Here is an 18,753-nt window from a genome sequence, read left to right as displayed (position 1 = left end):
TGCGCGTTTTCTTGAGGCATTTAGATATTCTTGTTGGCAGCTTGTCTGAGTTCAAATCATATTCTTACATGCTGCTTTGATGCATCTCTCAAGAATTATTACTATTAGAATTTGAGTTCAATTCATATTCATATTATTGTCTGAGTTCAATTCATTTTATTGATGCAGCTTGTCTTAGAATTTCTTGTCACACCATCTAAGCATCTAACCATCCATATTCCATATCTTGTTTATCTTGTTAGATGTCGAGCACAGGAGACACAAACATTCCTAATGATGTACCTGTTGGAGCTTTAAGTCCTATTGAGGAAGGCACATCTCAAAGTAAAGCAAAGGTATGCCAAACTATGAAAAGGTCTTTTACATCTGGAGTGTGGGAGCATTTTGCTAGACTCGAAGATCCGGAAGGGGGGAAACTTGAAAAGGCAACATGCAATTATTGCCAAAATTCTTATACTTATAGCAGTTCTTATGGTACTAGAACGTTATGGAAGCATATTAAAAATTGCACTAAGTATCCCAATTTTCAAGACACGAGGCAAACACTCCTTTCTTCATATTAATCGTTGTCACAAGAAGGGGATAGTAGTCTTGCGGCATGGAAATTTGAGCAAGAGCTGTGTAGGGAAGCGCTTAATAGGATGATTATTATCGATGAATTGCCTTTCAAGTTTGTAGAACGAGAGGGTTTTCGACATTTTTGTAGTGTCATGCAACCTAGATTTAAGTTGATTGGGCGGCGTACAGTGGCTAGGGATTGTTTGGCAATGTATGCAATTGAGAAAAAAAATATTAAAGGATTTGTTGCATAAAACAGACCAAAGAATTTCCCTAACAACAGATGCATTGACATCTTTACAAAACCTTTCTTATATGTGCCTTACAGCTCACTTTATTGATCATGATTGGAAATTACATAAAAGAATAATAAACTTTTGTGTGATTTCTAGTCATAAGAGTGAGGCAATTGGACAAGCCGTCGAGTCATGCATGATAGAATGCGGTATAGAAAAGGTGTGCACAATTACAGTAGATAATGCAAGTTCAAACGATACTGCTGTTGGATACTTGAAGAAAAAAATTTCTAATAGGAACGGTTTCATTTTAGATGGGGAGTTTTTTCATATGAGGTGTTGTGCGCATATATTAAATTTGATTGTCAAAGACGGGATAAGTGAAGTCATCGATTCGATTTCTCGAATTCGTGGGGCTGTGAGATACATTAGGAGTTCTCCATCAAGAGCACAAAGATTTAAGTTTAGTGTGGAGAAAGAGAGAATTATATGTAAGAGTTTACTTTGCATAGATGTTCCAACTCGATGGAACTCTACTTATCTTATGTTGGAAATTGCATTGAAATTTCAAAAAGCTTTTGAACGGTTTGGAGAGGAAGATGTACTTTTTATGGCAGAGTTGAAAGATGGGTGCCCTAATGATGATGATTGGGATAATGCTCGAGTATTGACTCAATTTTTGAAATCTTTCTATGAGGCTACTCTACGGTTATCCAGATCTTTATATGTTACCTCTAACTCATATTTTCATGAAGTTTTCAAGATTGAACGTCTTTTGGATGAGTCGTCAAAAAGTGGAGATGCTTATTTGAGCATTATGGCGTTGAAAATGAAAGAAAAATTTGACAAGTATCGGGGGAACATCGATAAAATTAATATGATGTTATTACTTGCCGTGGTGTTGGATCCTCGCTTTAAGTTGAAGTATATTAAATTTTGTTACTCTAAACTCTATGCTTCGGATAAAGTTAGTGCACTCACTAATAGAGTATATGGAGTATTTCAACGTCTTTTTGTGCATTACCAATCTCTTGCTACATCGCCTCCCAATAAAGTTCAAAACTTAGATGAGATGGAGGTTGACAAGCAAAACCTAGACGCTTGTAAGCAAACTATAGATCTTGTTGATTCGGACTTTGTTGCATTTTTAGAAGAAGAGGAGAGCGTAGATACTAAGTCTGAGGTGGATAAGTACTTAGAAGAAGGATGTGAAAAGCAAGACCCAAAATTTGAAATATTGGGTTGGTGGAAAGTGAATAGTTCTAGATACAAAATTCTTTCCAAAATAGCAAGAGATGTTCTAGCTATTCCCGTATCTACTGTTGCCTCAGAGTCCGCTTTTAGCACCGGGGGTCGTATTCTTGATCAGTTTCGTAGTTCTCTAACCCCTAAATTAGTAGAGTGCTTGATTTGTGGACAAGATTGGTTGCGGGCTTCGCCACTCCCTATTGAAGTAGAAGAAAAGCTAGATGAACTTGAAGAATTTGAATCAGGTAACATTTTATTTGTTTTTTTATTGTTGTCTTAATTCTTTTGTTATAATTAATTATTGTAACTTGTATGCCCACATTAATTGTTGTATACTTTTGCAGTTGTTACTTCTCTTGATTGACCTTGAAAGTCCAACTGTCACTTCACTCATGTTGAAGAGGATGATGCAAAGAAACGTGAACTTGGACATTGGAATGGAGGATTTGAATCATTTGATGGCATTCCTTTTTATTTACTTTTCCTTTCTATTTGGATGTTTTATGGCTTGGGATGCTTGGATGTTATGTCAGGTTGAGGAACTTGACTTTTATATGCAACTTGACTTTGGAATTGTGTTGTTTTTTTTTTTTTTTGTAATGTTTCCCTTAATGAAGTTTAATACTATAAAATGTATGAAATGAACCAGTTAGTTCTTTCAATTATCCAATTGAGGTACTGTCAAATGGATGAAATGCTTTATTGGTTTTGAGGATCTAGCATTTTGGTTTCTTTGTTCCTTTTCACCCTTTTGTGTTGGGTGCATTAAGGATCATAAATAAATCCAGCCTTGAAAACTTGTATTGTTTTAGTGTTGTTGATCTTTCCATGCTCATTTTTTCGTTGGCTTGTGTTTGTGCACGGACCATTTCTATCCAACACTATACTCAGTTACTCACGTTATTTTGTTTGGCACTTTCCTCAAATGGGGTTTCTTTCTTAGGTTTCCAAGAATCAATATCATTGTGATGGATGTGGAATCTGCAGGTTTGAGATATTCCCACCATGATATCTTTTCTCTTTTTCTTTTCATAATTCAATTTTAGAGGATTTGTGTTCTATGTGGGGTCTTTATTTCTCACACACTTCTCTGACCTTGTTTGTTGATACAGAACTGGCGGTGAGGAGAACTATTTTCACTGTTATAAGTGTGGTAAGCTAAATTAGTCATGCTGCCATAAATTTCTGCTTTGTTCTCCTTTCGTTTTCAGTAGACTAACCACTGTTGGGGTTTCCAATTCTTTCATCAGGATGTTGCTATGGAAAGGCATTGAAGGACTCGCACCGTTGTGTGGAAAGAGCAATGCACCACAATTGCCCAGTTTGTTTCCAGGTAAAATAGCTTCCTCAAGCATCTGGCTAATCAGTCACTTTCATGGTTTTGCTTTTAGTTGTAGCTTTTCTCATAATTCAATGTCTATATAGACTCAAATTATAACTCTGTTATCCTCTGTTTGATTCGACAAAAGACATTAGCGTGTTACGATGTGGGCATACATTGCATTTAGATTGCATGAAAGAGATGGAGATCCATTTTCAGTAAGTATTCCTTAAAGATGAAAAGTTGATTGTAATATCTCTCTTAATCTTTCTATAATTTTCTTTGGATTCTTTGTTTGGGTCAACCATCGAGTTAAGATGGGTCGTATGTTCTTACAGATATGCTTGTCCTGTTTGCTCGAGGTCTTTCTGTGACATGTCCATGCTGTGGGAAAAGCTCGATCAGGAGGTATTGATGATAGTCAAACAACCCAATAGGCTATTCCCATATTGTTTGCTCACTCCTAAGATTCATTGCACTTGTCATCCCCACTAAATCTTATATTGAAATGAAATTCCAGGTTGCTTCGACACCCATGCCCGAAATGTACTAGAACAAGATGGTGTGGATCCTCTGTAATGACTGTGGGAGCCAGTCAGAGGTCCATTTCCACTTCATAGCACACAAGTGCCTGAGTTGCAATTCCTACAATACCAGGCAAACAAGAGGCAGCCCTGCTTCATGCTCCTCGAGCATTTGAGAGATGATGGCGATGATGAAGATGATGGGTACAATATTTAAATGTTTCTTTCCCCACCTATCAAGATGGGCTTCATATTTCAGATAGATTAGCTAAAACAGAAGTTCGCAGGGGAAGGAGAAGGAATTATTTGGTGAAAGGGAGGAAAAATTATTTATTCATTAACCCATTTGGGCATTCCTGTGTAAATCTGTGGGTTGGGGGATTACTAATGGGTGAGATCTTAGTTTTGGTTGGAATCGTGGAATGCCATGTCGATAGAAAGCTACCAATTTGTACTAAACATGATCATGGTTTCGTAGCCATTATCATCGAGGATGAAATCTCGATGAAATGAATCTCTCTTGACTGGTTTTTCTCAGTCATCATTCCTTTAACAAGAAAGTCGGGCAAGGGCTGAGGATGGAACAAAGGGAAGCTATCTGAAGGTTGGGTAAACCCAGAACCGAACCGAACCGAACCGATTATATATGGTTCTGGTTCGGTTCGGTTCCACACATATATGGTTCGGTTCTGGTTCCAATTTCAGGGAACCGATTATATATGGTTCGGTTCTGGGTTTAGCCTAAAACCGAACCGAACCGAACCATGTCCACCCCTAATGGGCCCAGCCCAAGGAATACCCTCGAAGAAGTTTACGCAAGCCACAAAACCATATGCAACATCTAAATCAAATATGTTAGAAATCAAAAGAAATTAGAAGAGATTTAACGCTATCATGCTCTCTTCACTCCAGCCCTCTCAAATCATTTCCCCTCCCTTCTTATCAACTCCTGTATCATAATTTAGGTTATGGAAATTCCATGGAATAATTTTTCGTGGTTGTCAAACATCCCAAACGTAGTGTCTTTTTAGCAATTTCCCTTTCTGTGCTTCATGGGGTCGTAATCGGTCGGTCCCACCTCCCATTTCATCTGGTCGATCAATTTTTGCCAACTGAATGGATGTCGCTAATCTTCGAATTTTTGCTCCATTTCTCTTATTTGTTGCCCATTGATTTGTATGTACGGTTAGGATCATTTGTGTATTTTAAGACAGGGTTGTTGATAGTGGGAACTCTTATATCAATGTCGATCATAGAAAACATGACACTGTGAATGAAGAAGATGGGGTCTTTTTACTCCAAAAGTTTTCACTGTGTTTTGAGTCCAATAATCAGTTTTGGACTCACAATTGCTTCTCAAAATCCAAAAAAACAGGGCCTATCTAACAAGATCTTAAACACAATCAAGCCACTAATAATCACATTTCAGCAATTTTTTTAACTGACCATATTGAACCGTAGAATGGTTGCAGGCAGAACGTTTCTTTAATCTTGTATCTCCTTAATTAACACCAAAATTCTCTCTCTCTCTCTCTCAATTCAAAAAAAATCAACTGGCCATGTTGTTTTGGATTTGAGAACCGATTCTGTATTAGGTAGCTGACCAATACAACAAAAGCTCTAGAGCCGATGGAGCTCATGAGGCTAGGCCCTTTAGGCTTGTCTCATACCATGCTGGGCTCCACCCATTGCCATACATAAGAAAGCTCCTTCTCAGGACCGTAACATTCCATCACGCTTCCATATTCGCCGTCCTTTGCGACCCACTATGTGATGGCTTTCACTCTGGCTTATTTTCTAGGTAGCCCCCCTTTCCACATGTCACCTCTTCTGTGGTGGCCTACTCTATGGCAACTTCATTATGGTGGCTAGCATCTTTACTAGGGACCCTATCTAGCTTCTAGGTTCCATACCATCCTAGGTCCCACCTAGTCCCATATCTAAGCAGGCCCTCACTTCACTTCGGACCGTAACATTTTGAGCCCAAAACTGATTACTAACTCAAAATTATCTATTCCTTTCTAGTGTAGACCCTTTTGTTCTATTGATAGTCTGTAGAATTAGGTTTGTTAAGTTCCCCAACCTTTCATCTAGCTACTGTCAGCAATTAGCACAGCACAATTGCCCAATGGAATACTAGCGTGAGGTTTCTTTGTTAGGGTACTGGGTACATAAGGGTGCTGATATTCCCCCCCCCCCCCCCCCCCCCCCCCCCCCCCCCCCACTTCCCTTGATGGCTGGCTAACGTTAAACGTTAGGATATGTCACTTTCCCACCATTTGACTGCTCTCTCTCTCTCTCTCTCTCTCTCTCTCTCTCTCTCTCTCTCTCTCTCTCTCTCTCCACACACACAACAGGAACAATTGGTGAGCCCAACAGAAACAGTTGCTGGAATGGTGGGCCCATCTTTAAACAACATAGGCCCCGCCCATACCACCGTAGGATAATCCAAACCGTCCATTTGATGGGCCATAAACGTAAATAGGTTGCGTCCCAAAATATCATTTCCATAGGCTGATCCTAGCCCTCTGATCTAAATAGAAACTACATCTTATGCAACCTCTATTGATTGTAGGGTTGTGATCATCCTATGGAAATGATTTTTGGAGCACAACCTATTTACATTGTGGCCCATCAAATGAATGGTTTGGATCATTCTATGGAGTTGGTCGTAAAGTAACATTAAGGCCCGTGCACAACATAGGACGATCCAAGCCGTCCATGGTTTGGATAATCCTATGGAGTTGGTCGTACAGTAACATTAAGGCCCAATCGTAGGCCCCACCGATTTTTTTCAAATTGAAGCGTACCGTCCACAACATAGGATGATCCAAGCCGTCCATGGTTAGGATTCTCCTATGGTGTGGTTCGTACAGTAACATTAAGGCCCAATTTAGGCCCCACCCATATTTTTGAAAATGAAGTGTACCGTCCAGACCATAGGATGATCCGAGCCGTCCATTTGATGGGCCATAACGTAAAAGGGTTGGCCCATCAAATGAATGGTTTGGATCATCCTGTGGTCGTACAGTAACATTAAGGTCCGTCCACAACATAGGATGATCCAAGCCGTCCATGGTTTGGATAATCCTATAGAGTTGGTCGTACACTAACATTAAGGCCCAATCGTAGGCCCCACCGATATTTATCAAATTGAAGCATACCGTCCACAACATAGGATGATCCAAGCCGTCCATGGTTTGGATCATCCTATGGTGTGGTTCGTACCAATTTAGGCCCCACCCATATTTTTGAAAATGAAGTGTACCGTCCAGACCATAGGATGATCCGAGCCGTCCATTTGATGGGCCACAATGTAAATAGGATGTGCCCCAAAAATCATTTCTGTAGGATGATCACAACCCTACAATCTATAGAGGTTGCATAAGATGTAGTTTCTATTTAGATCGGAGGGCTAGGATCCGCCTATGGAAAAATATTTTGGAAGGCAACCTATTTAAGTTTATGGCCCATCAAATGGACGGTTTGGATTATCCTATGGTGTGGTATGGGCGGGGCCTACATTGTTCAAAGATGGGCCCACCAACTGTTCATGTTGTGTGTGCGTGGAGAGAGAGAGAGAGAGAGACCGGTTGGGGGGAATGCGTTAGCCAGCCGTCGTGGGGTGGGTAGGGGGGGGGGGGGGGAATATCAGCGCCCGGTACATAAATACAAAGAGATTTAACATTTAAGGCACGCATAACAAAGTCAAAGAGATTTAACATTTAAGGCACGCATAACAAAGTCAAGGTAGACTACATATGTACGGGCGTAAGCATAAATTGGATCACATCACTTTATCAATCGTACGGAATGCGTTAGCCAGCCGTGTGCGGCGGGGGGGGGGGGGGGGGGGGGGGGGGGGGGGGGGGGGGGGCGGTGGAATGGTCAAAGGGGCGAATGCGTTAGCCAGCCGTTGGGGTGGGGGGGGGGGGGGGGGGGGGCACGCATAACAAAGTCAAGGTAGACTACATATGTTAGGGTAGGGGCGTAAGCATAAATTGGATCACATCACTTTATCAATCGTACGGGTTGATAGAACCCATCTTTGTAATTTGCCGCTCTGCCTTTCTTTTTGGATCATTCTGAATACATCTAAATTCTAAACGATCATATTGTATACTTGTCATTTGGTCACACATTCCCTAGCTGAGAGGGTGGCTTGGTTGCATATTAATCTATTGAATCTGAAACGTAGATTCCTTTAATGATTAGATTTGGAGTGCTTAAGGTCAATTTGACTTGATCCTAAAGATATTGGTGCCATTGATAGTAGGGAAAAATACAGATACACCCCCTTTAGTTTATGGCACATTCAACTTTAACCTTGACTTTCAAAACATGATAGGTACACCCCCTGAAGTTTTTTTTAACGTGACGGAGTAGACGGCGAAGCGGAAATGACCAAAATGCCCTCGTCTTTCCCAACTGAAAATTAGGGTTTTCAGACTTGAAAACTGGAAATTAAGATTTCATTCAAACCCTTGTTTATTTATCGACATAAACCCTCGATTTGGGAGTTTTATTTGTCTTCATTCACACCATTATCATGATTTGCACGTAAACCCTAATATTTTAGTGCTTCTTTTGTTTTTATTAATGTTTTTTTTCTTGAAATGTGGATTTAATGTACTTGTCACGTTTTGAAACCTCGGGGTGTACTTATCATGTTTTGAAAGTCAGGATTAGAGTTGAATGTGTCAGAAACTAGAAAGGGTGTAAGTGTAATTTTCCCTTGATAATATGATCACCTTCTCGTATGGTTGGATTGATTTTATTTGATGCGGTTTTGTGAAATAATCCCTTTTAATATCCCAAAATTGGGTACTTAAGCCCTGAAATCCCTAATTCCCTTAACCAAGGGACTAATTGCACCTTAGGCTTCCACCCCTCGCTTCATATTGTTGATCATCCACTCTTTTGTGCAGTTTTTAAGCTCGCAACATGTTAATAATTTGTCGCCCAATGTCACATGACGGGCCCTACCACTCCTTAGGAGACGAGTATATGTTTTAGGAAATTGTTATAATTCTCCCCACCTTTTGTCCCTGGGCAAACCCCCTCTAGTGTATTTGCAACTCTTTTTAATATTATAAGGGGTGACCCAATGAAGAAACTGGGGCAAATATATAAGGGCCTTGCAATGCCATGTGAGAGTAAGTGGCTAGCGTTTTAAGGAAGGAGCTCAGGAAGAAGACTTTCACTGGTGCGACTGTGACTTTATGCTACTGATCTCTCTATCTCTCCCTACTTGGGAATCAAACTAATTACAGTTTTTAATGATAAGGAAAATGATATGGTAACCCAGAGTCTTAAGACTGATGGGAGAAACCAACAATAAGAATGTGCCATGTGAACCAAAAAAACTCACATTTTTTTAGCTTCCTAAACCAAAGGATCAGTTGTATGTCACTTGTGATATGGTGGCAATAACTGACTAGTTTGGTTTCATAGGCCGACCACAACTAGTTTGGGACAAAGGCTTAGTTGAGTTGAGTTTGGTTTCATAGGCGGTTGTAAAACCGGTTCCCTATTACTCTAATGATAATTATATGGGATTTTCTAGGCAACTATGTGGGAGATCATTTCACGGCTCACTTTTGTAGGAGAGAACACCCACAAAGGCTTACTTTTTAGCGGGTTTTGTTTTATTATTTTAATTCAACTGAGGTGGCTGTTCTTACATGCAAAAGTGAGCCACAAAATGGTTTTCTCCGAAATTGAGTAGGAAATCCCTAATTATATTATTATTATTAAGGATTCTGATCCTCTTTTCACTATCACAGGATTGGGGGAAAATAAGCATGCATGAGTTGTGACCACACATCTCCACCGTTCATGTCGCACAGATTTATGATAATTGAGATTGTGTGTCAAAATACAATTGCATCACACGAACGATGAAGATGTAGTCAGATTATCTCCAGCCCTTGCATAAAGAGGGCCCTTCTCTCTCTCTCTCTCTCTCTCTCTCTCTATATATATATATATATATATATATATATATATATATATATAGAGAGAGAGAGAGAGAGAGAGGAGTGATAGATGCAAGGGCCCTCTTTATGCAAGGGCTGGAGAAGGGCCCAGGAATACATCCACGTCATTAACTGTAACTGAATTCAGTTTCTCAACCGAATTTAAAAATGACATGGATCTATTCAAGGGCCCTTCTCCAGCCCTTGCATAAATAGGGCCCTTGCATCTATCATTCCTCATATATTACACACACACACATTGGCATTGCAGATTTGCTATGGATTATTCAAAATATGGATAGTCACAAAGGGCCTCTTTGTATAATGCTAAAAATTAAGGGGAGTGATAAATCGACCCCCATATATCTTAAATCGACCCCCTATGTGTCTATCTCTCTCCGACCCAGAGGAAGAGAGAGAAAGACACACATGGGGTCGATTTAAGATGTTTGTTATCAATGCCCAAAATTAATTTTATGTAATCTTATATACAAATAGTTTCGAAGCTAAATACAGTTATTTATAAATAATTATTATAATAATCTTATAAATGGTGCAATTTATGTTTCATTTCTCATCTCGTGGTCAGAGTGGCTATGAAGTTCTTATGCTTTCTCTACTAATTGTTGTGGATAATCAATTTCATCACTCAAAAATGATTGTGTTTCAAAAAAAATTGTTTCTTTTATGATAATTACCAAACATGATTCTGATTTTATAGAATCAGAAGCAAAAAGAAAAATAGAATAAAAAATGAGTATCAAAATCAAGAAACTGTATCAGAATCGCTGCGAAACGCGCGCCTTATTTACTGACAAGAACCAAATTTGGTGGCACCCAAAGAGACCCTAAGGTCTTGCTGGATTACAGGAAATTTCAGGAGAAGTTTGCAAAAATAAAAACTTTTCCAGAATTTTCTACCTTTCATTATTTAAATACATGTAAAATAATTAAAATAATTTGAATCACCGTAGTTCAAGTTTCATTTACAGGGACCTTTAGGGGCCGTTTGGATACGCGGATTTTAGAATCCAGGATTTCCTCAAAATTGTAGTTGGGAGACAAGAGAAGAAAGAGAGCAGCCATCGTTTTCTGTTTTCCAGCCCTTCTTTCCGACAGCCAGAGAGCTGGCGATCGTCCCATGTTTCCATGTTTTAGAAGAAATCGCAGGATGCGGGAGAGATTTCTAAAACGTAGTTTTCTTACTTAAAATCCAAGAAAAGCTGCCAAGACAGTATACCATCAACTTGATCATCACCCTCCTTTACACTGTTTTCAAACTAAAATCCTTGTTTCTAAAATCCGCGTATCCAAACGGCCCCTTAGTTTATAATGATAACGCACTAAATAAGTCTTGACCATATCATTTCCCTCTAAAATCTAAAAATAAAAAAAAATTCCTGCATTCCAAATTGGGCTCAGTCAACTTTAAAATAAAGAGTTGTTTTCCAACGACTAGGACTAGTTTTATTGGCTTTGACGAAGTTGACTTATAAATTTTAAAAGAAAAAATAATTAACTAAAACATTAAAAATATAGGGGAATAAGAAAATTTTCATTCTCACAAGTAGGCCATGCCATAATTGTTCAATAAATTACTGAAAATAAAATTGAATATGCGAGGACTGAAAAAGCAATAGGCAAGCAATTGTTTAAACGGAAAAGTGATTGTACTCGGTCGAGTAGATAAGCTTATCTATTCGATCGGGCAAAAAACAGTGGGAGCCCAAATTATTTGGGCAATCCAAACCATTCATTTGAAAGGCTCTTACCTGCATAGGGTGTCCACAAAAAATCAGATCCATAGGATCATCCTAACTCATCCAAATGTGGAGGGAAAATGGACAGACACTGTTTGTCCACAAATCTACCCATTTTCCCTCCACATTTGGATAGGTTATGATGATCCTATGGATCTGATTTTTTGTGGACACCCTATCTATGAAAGGGCCTTTCAAATGAATGGTTTTGATCACCCAAACAATGTGGGTCCCACTGTTTTTTGCCTGACCGAGTAGATAAGGTTATCTACTTGACCGAGTACAATCACTTTTCCCTTGTTTAAAAAGAAAAGTTTGTGAGATAAAACTAAATCTTATGGGTGTTTGTCCAACACATATATTTAATAAATCTAATATGGCCGAAATAGATGAATAAATCCTTGAATCGACGAATTAAATTAGATTTCACTATTAAAATATCTAATAAAATATTCAATAATGACTAGTTCAAATGGTGAGTATAAATATGTTTAAAATTAAATGAAATAATAATATTTATAAAGTTGGAGCATCTAGAAGGAAATGAAAAGGTTTGAGTAGTGTGAAAATAAAAATGGTGAAAAAAATAAACGGGAATGGATTCTTGGAGAAAAAGCTTGATGGTGGTTTTGGTAGTAAAATGAATAGATAGGTAGTCCCTCTTTTTAGGATATTTTTGGTGTCTTTGTAGATGTCCTATTCTGGAATCGACATCCTATTCTGTTTCCACCCGATTCTACTGTTTGGTTCGAAAAAAGTGAACGCAATCAGGTGCCAAAATGACGCCATGGCGGAATTAAAGGGGGAAAGTGTAAGTGTTTTATTAGAATTTTTTTATTTTAATGTTCTTTCTCTCTATCTACAGAGAAATCTGAATAAGAATCATAATAATATAATGCTCGAGTGCATGATTTAATAGTATAAAGAAATCAGCAAGTCTAACTTGATGCAACCATCGTTGGTTCGTTTCTCTAACCGTTGTTATGATTGCTTAACACACTCTAGACCTTCTTTATGTCATCTTAATTTATTTTTTTTTGCCTTAAGAATGTAATTAACTATTCATTAAAAGAAATAATAAAAGGCAATGTAAATAAAAGTTCAGGCCTTTCTTGTCATGGTGCAAAATATTTTGACCATTGATGGTGGAATTGTCTTCGAATGGGAAAAGGGCGTGAAGCTGGGAAGGCGACATAAGATAAGGATGCTGACAGAGTGACAATAGCAATGGCTTCATTGGCTTGTACCCATGTGAAGAAAATGAAAAAGGTGTAAAAATAAGTGAGGATAATCTTTAGAGAAAACGTTTAACTGTGCTTTTAGGGTTGTTTTGGTGTCTTTGAAAATGTCTAGAAGGAGACAAAGGGAGTTGGTATAATCCCACGTAAGGGTGTCAATTTTGGCTCGGGCGTGGCTCGGGCTCGGAAGCTCGCTCGAGCTCGGCTCGAATCCTTAACGAGCCGAGCCCGATTTAGGCCAGGCTCGGCTCGTTCAGAATTTAATATATTTAAATATATATATTATATATTAATATATACACTAAAAGGGTTGTCCAGGTGTAGATACCCCATTTTGACCGAACCCTAATAGAGTTGTTAGGATAGAAATCCTGTCAAACTAGTGTTTTAGTGTCCCAAACTTGTTCCCAAGCTAGGTTAGGGTCCCACTAAAGTTCCCGTAAAATTTCGTCAGAATCCGAGCACGTTTGCCCAGTAAACGAGCCGAGGTAAGTGTCATGGTGCAAGTTTATAAGGGCGTTTGGATTTGAGGCTCTTAGCATATATTTGATGGAAATGTCTTTTTTCTTAAAAATTGGTGTTTATATCCCTATGTTTCTATAATGACATTAGCCCGTGCGCTCAGAGCCCCACTCTTCTCTTTTTCTCCTGCACTCCCCTCTTTCAACTAGTAGACTTACTTAGTCTTTTAGACACCGTTATTCATTAATCCCTCATTGCGAGGGCGATGATAGGGATACTTTGAGCCCTCCTTTGTATATAGGAGACTTGCTCAGTCTCATCAGAACCATTGTTTACGTCATTTGTGTCTTAGAGACAAGCATTGTCTCATATAGAGAGTTTCCCCTTTAGGAGGCTTACCTAGCCTCATGTTAGAGTGACATCATTTTTTAAAGCGAGTCTTTGACTTGGTAGTGTTATTAGAGAGTCTCTGACTCATTTGTACTCCCTCCCTAGTGTTATTAATTATGAGTTTTTTTCCATTAGAGACTAACTCAGTCATATAGAGTCTTCCCTGCTTGGGATCTTAGATTGTTTTCTTTGTTCTTGGGGCACTAACTTTCTTGTTGTGGTTTGTCTCTTTGAGGCGCTAGTTGCTTATTTGGGGTTTTCCCTTTAGGTTTAGGGCTTTGCCCTAGTTTGTGGTGTTACTTACGTGTTCCCTTTAAGATTGAAAATATTTAAAGGTCAAAAGCATTGGAAAAGCTTTAAGATCCAAAAGTATTAGAATTTTGAAACTCAAAAACATTTGAAAACTTTAAAAATATCAAAAACATTTGAAAAATATTAAAAAACCTTAAATCAGCTAAAGTGTTGAGTTTTATAGCGTATTAGGAGAGTTCGTTTCGAACTACGTTGGCTTGATCCTCTTCCACGAGGTACGTAGTGCAGCTTGGGATACATATCCCAAGTCCAGCCAAACTTTTCAAATAATATTTAAACCTTCTCCAAAAACCTTTAAAACCTTGTTTTCAAAAGATCTTCCTCTAGAGTTAGGAGTTTCTCCTAGATAGAGAGTTTTAGAGTTAGGAGTTTCTTTTTGATAGGGTGTTTGATTGTTTGTTTGTTGTGTGCTTGTTTTAGAGTTAGGGGTCTGTCCTAGAGTTATAGGAACGTCTCCGTCCGGTCAATCGGCGATCCATATCGCCGAGTGATGACTAGAATAGGATACGCTAGTCCACCTTTTGTTTTCCTTAGGAAACACAGCCTAGTTACACATAGGTTGTAGGAACCACCTGCATTAGCTTAGGGCTAACCTGCATTTAGTTAGGGCATATAGGGTGTCTTAAAATCTACAATTCACTGGAATTTAAATAATCGTACAAGAAGCTTTAAGAACTAGTCCGGTCTTTTAGATCGAGTCTAAGATAGAGGTCTAGGTGTCTTAGGCATCATAGTTTAGAATAGGTGCGAAGAACTACGTTGCCTTGATTCTCGTGGAGGCGGGGATACGTAGGCTTCTTTGGATGAACATCAGACCATCCAAGGACTCGGGCTAAATCGTTTAGAGTCTTAGGATTTGTTGTGTTGTTATATTGTATATTTTGTTGCGTTTTCTTACTTTCTTGTACAGACCTATATCTTTAGCTGTAGCATGCATGTGTTTGCCCACCAGAACTCAGACACCATTTAGGTATGTCACTCATAACCTAGCTGTGCTTAGGCGACACATCTTTCATTTTATTTTTTATGTGTTTATTATTTCATCCCCGAGTCATGCATGATTAGGTAGACGTTCACTCGGGGATATTTGTTCCCATTTGATATGATTTTCGCCCGAACTCTTCGAGGTTACTAATAAATGGCATAAGAGACCAAGTGCTTGCACTCGGACGAATTGGGGGTGCTCTTCGGACCTTCTCCATTCGTAATCAGGCACGAACCTTTTGTATCTCTGGTTATCCGTTGCAGACAGAGCATTTATTTTTGGTTCCATGGCGTATCCATAGATGGCGACTCTAAGTTATTTTTAGGTGTATCTTGGTTTCGAGCCCTAGCTCCGGATCAGGATGTATCTCATTCGTTATGTATCGCCACTCATGCTATGCTGTGAGAGTGGCACCTATTTCGAGAGTTCCTTGGTAGAGCTCTCCTTTCATGTGGAGATCTTTGAGGATTGCAAGGGGGACCTTGCGTCCCTCGCCGCACTCGTCCTCTCAGATCGGAGTCCAAACCAGGGAGTGAAAGGGGGTGGCAAAATATGTCACTTCATTTTTGGAACCCCATTTGTTACTTGGACCACCCCTCATAGTGTAAAAAAAGTAGTCAAATTACACTAGATAGGGTTGTCCAGGGAAGAAGAGGGGTGTGAACTTAATATAACCTGAGCTCGGTAAGGTTCGCGAACCTGGCCGAGCCTGACCGAGCCGAGCCCGAGCCTGGTTCGAGCCCGAGCCGAGCTTTTGAGCTTAACGAGCCGAGCCGAGCTTGGCCAAATAGGGATTTTCTAGGGAATTTTGTGGAAAGTTGCCTTTCCACGAAATTATCAAGCTTATCCCACCCAAACATTTTTTTTGGTAGGTAAGCTGTGATTGAACCTCCAACCTCTGGGTTGAAGAGCAGAGCCTTGGCCATTAAGCTAGAGGCTCGATCCCCCTACCCCAACATTATTCATATATAAAATGAGGAAAGTTTTTCTAGTCGGTGGCCGACTAGAGAAGCTTCTCTAGTCTGCCGACCAAAAACACAGTTGGCCCATGTTGTTTGGATGATCCAAAGCATTCATTTGATGGGCCCTATCATAGATAGGGTGCGCACAAAAAATCAGCTCCATAGGATCATCCTAGCCCTTCGATTTGTGAAAGTTAAAAATGGACAGTGGAGGTTAAAAACACAGTCACCCCACGTTGTTTTGATGATCCAAAGCATTCATTTGATGGGCCTTGACATAGATAGGATGTGCCTAAAAAATCATCTCCATAGGATCATCCTAACCCTTCAATTTATGGAGGTTAAAATGGATGCGTATAAACTCCACAAATCTGTCCATTTTTAACCTCCACAAATCAAAGGTTTAGGATGATCCTATGTAGCTGATTTTTTGGGCACACCCGATCTATGTCAGGACTTATCAAATGAATGTTTTGGATTATCCAAATAATGTGGCCACACCGTGTTTTTTGGTCGGCGGACTAGAGAAGGTTAAAAACTTGAAGTTATTAATAGCCTACAAAGAGATGTTTAATAGATATAGAGAAATTTACTTTTATAAGTTATTTAATAGGTATAAAAAATTGCATTTGTAAGGTAATTAATAGTCGAGGAAAAAACTTTACGTTTTTGAGGTTTTAAATAACATCGGGTGGCCCAACTTTTCCCATTTAAAATAAATTAATATGGTCCAGATAAAGAAATTTTAATCTATTATGTAGCTAATAGCACAAAGAAATTTAAATTTTTAAGATATATAATACGTATAAGGGCTTTGTTAACGAGTGTTAATGAGTGCCCCTAGGGCACTTGTTAAGGTGCATTGAAAACTTAAACTACCATAAATTTACACAAAATTTCAGAGTTTTACATAGTTTTTTAGTCTTTTTACTCAAAGAATGTGTAGATTTAAAGAGCTGTGAAAGATTATTAACCTAGTTTGTCTAAAATATCAGCACAAGTGCACAAGTATATTTTGATAATTGCACTCACCTAGCTTGTCTTTTATTATTTAAAGAGCTGTGAAAGATTATTAAAGTTCCCAAAAAGCTTTCACAGGCCAATTACAAAAGAAAAGACCAGCTGAGTTTGTTCAATAAAACATGGTTGTGCCGATATCATTTCCCTTTACATAATAGTATACTTTGTTCAATAAAACATGGTTGTGCCGATATCATTTCCCTTTACATAATAGTATACACATTTCCTTATTTTAAATGTTTTTAGTTTTTAGTGCAAAGTATTTCATATCAATAGGGAAATTTACATAAATAAGACTTAGATAGCTTCTTAATATATCTAACCAAAGAGTGAATACATCTATACGGGTTTTAAATACTATAGGCTTAATGATGCAATCCAAAAATTAGCAGTAAATTTTGAGGATGGCTATTTTAGGAAGATTCATAAGTGGAAGTTTCACAAGTGAAAAATACGGAAAGTTTTCATGAATAAGGAGGTGTTTTGGCAGAATGGAAACGTGCCAAGCTTACTTGATTTTGAGATATGGAAAACTTACATTCTTGGAAAGCTTGCAAGATTACAAGCTTTGAGATTTAGCAAGTTTCAAGATTTGAAAAATATGATTTCTTATTCCCTTGAGTATTTTGTTTCCTAAAAGGTTAGCATTTTCTAATTTAGCTATTTACTAGATTTGATAGGCTCTAGTTGCTTTTCTTATTTGTAGTTAGTTTTTAGCTAAAGAAACTTTAATATTTTAGATAGATATGCCAATATCATTTTAAGCTATATTTAAAATTTTAGATATCTTTTGAAAATCTTTTAGAGATGTAATAAAAGAGATGGAAGATTGGAGTTGGGGGAGTTTTGTGTATTGGCATACGTGAGATTTCGTACGAGTTCTTCTTGTTACTTGTTTTTTCTTGGTTTTGTTTGATCTTTGTGTTTGGGCTGCGCCAGATTGTTATCAAAGCTATCTCGTTCCTGCGGTTGGCAGTGGATTGATCATGCCACCGAAAAAAAGAGGCGCTCATACAGTTCTGATGGCGGAGATTGATACACGAGACGAACTAATCACGCTTCGAAGACAAGTCGAAGACTTGACGGCCCGGATTCTTCACTTGGAAGCTTCTGGCCAAGATGAAGAAACCGAAAAGGAAGATGAAACCCGCCTGAACCCTTTCCATGATAGGGTGCAAATGGAGGCTCCAGTGAACCCGCTTGAAAGAGACAACCATAGATGGGAATCCAGACTGAAAATAGAGATGCCCGAGTTCCATGGTGGATTGTCCGCGAAAGAGTTCTTGGATTGGTTATGCATGGTGGAAAGAATATTTGAGTTCAAAGGGGTTCCAAACCACAAGCAAGTTCAACTTGTGGCTTTGAAGCTGAGGGGACGAGCCTTGGCATGGTGGACACAATTGGAAGTGACACGATCCCATCGTGGAAAATCAGAAATCAATACTTGGGAAAAGATGAAGAAGAAAATGAAGGAAGCCTTCCTCCCTTTTAGATGTTTTCAGTTTCTTTATCAAACTCTAGAGAATCGAGAAGGGAAGCAGTTGCTTATTGATATAAACGTGGAAAGTCAAGATGAACCGTCTATGATGAGTACGAGGATGAAGATGATATAGTGGAACTACAACCCATTTATGATGAGTACGAGGACGAGGATGAAATATTAGAACTACATGGCGACGTTGGAGAAGCTTTGGTCATTCGAAAGGCAATGGTTTCACATCAAGACAATTCAGATGGTTGGCTCAAAAATAATATTCTT

The 18,753-nt window shown here is 38.8% G+C and overlaps 1 pseudogene; it reads left to right on the top strand.

Moving 5' to 3' along the window:
• The first annotated feature begins 242 nt into the window (after nucleotides 1-242).
• LOC143882778 (zinc finger BED domain-containing protein RICESLEEPER 2-like) lies at nucleotides 243-4,302 on the top strand (annotated as a pseudogene).
• Nucleotides 4,303-18,753: the final 14,451 nt, after the last annotated feature.

Source organism: Tasmannia lanceolata, unplaced genomic scaffold (assembly GCF_043159265.1).
Source record: "Tasmannia lanceolata isolate RefF3 unplaced genomic scaffold, GAP_Taslan_0.1 ptg000008l, whole genome shotgun sequence".
Lineage (NCBI taxonomy): Eukaryota > Viridiplantae > Streptophyta > Magnoliopsida > Canellales > Winteraceae > Tasmannia > Tasmannia lanceolata.
This window is presented reverse-complemented; position numbering and strand designations above follow the sequence as displayed.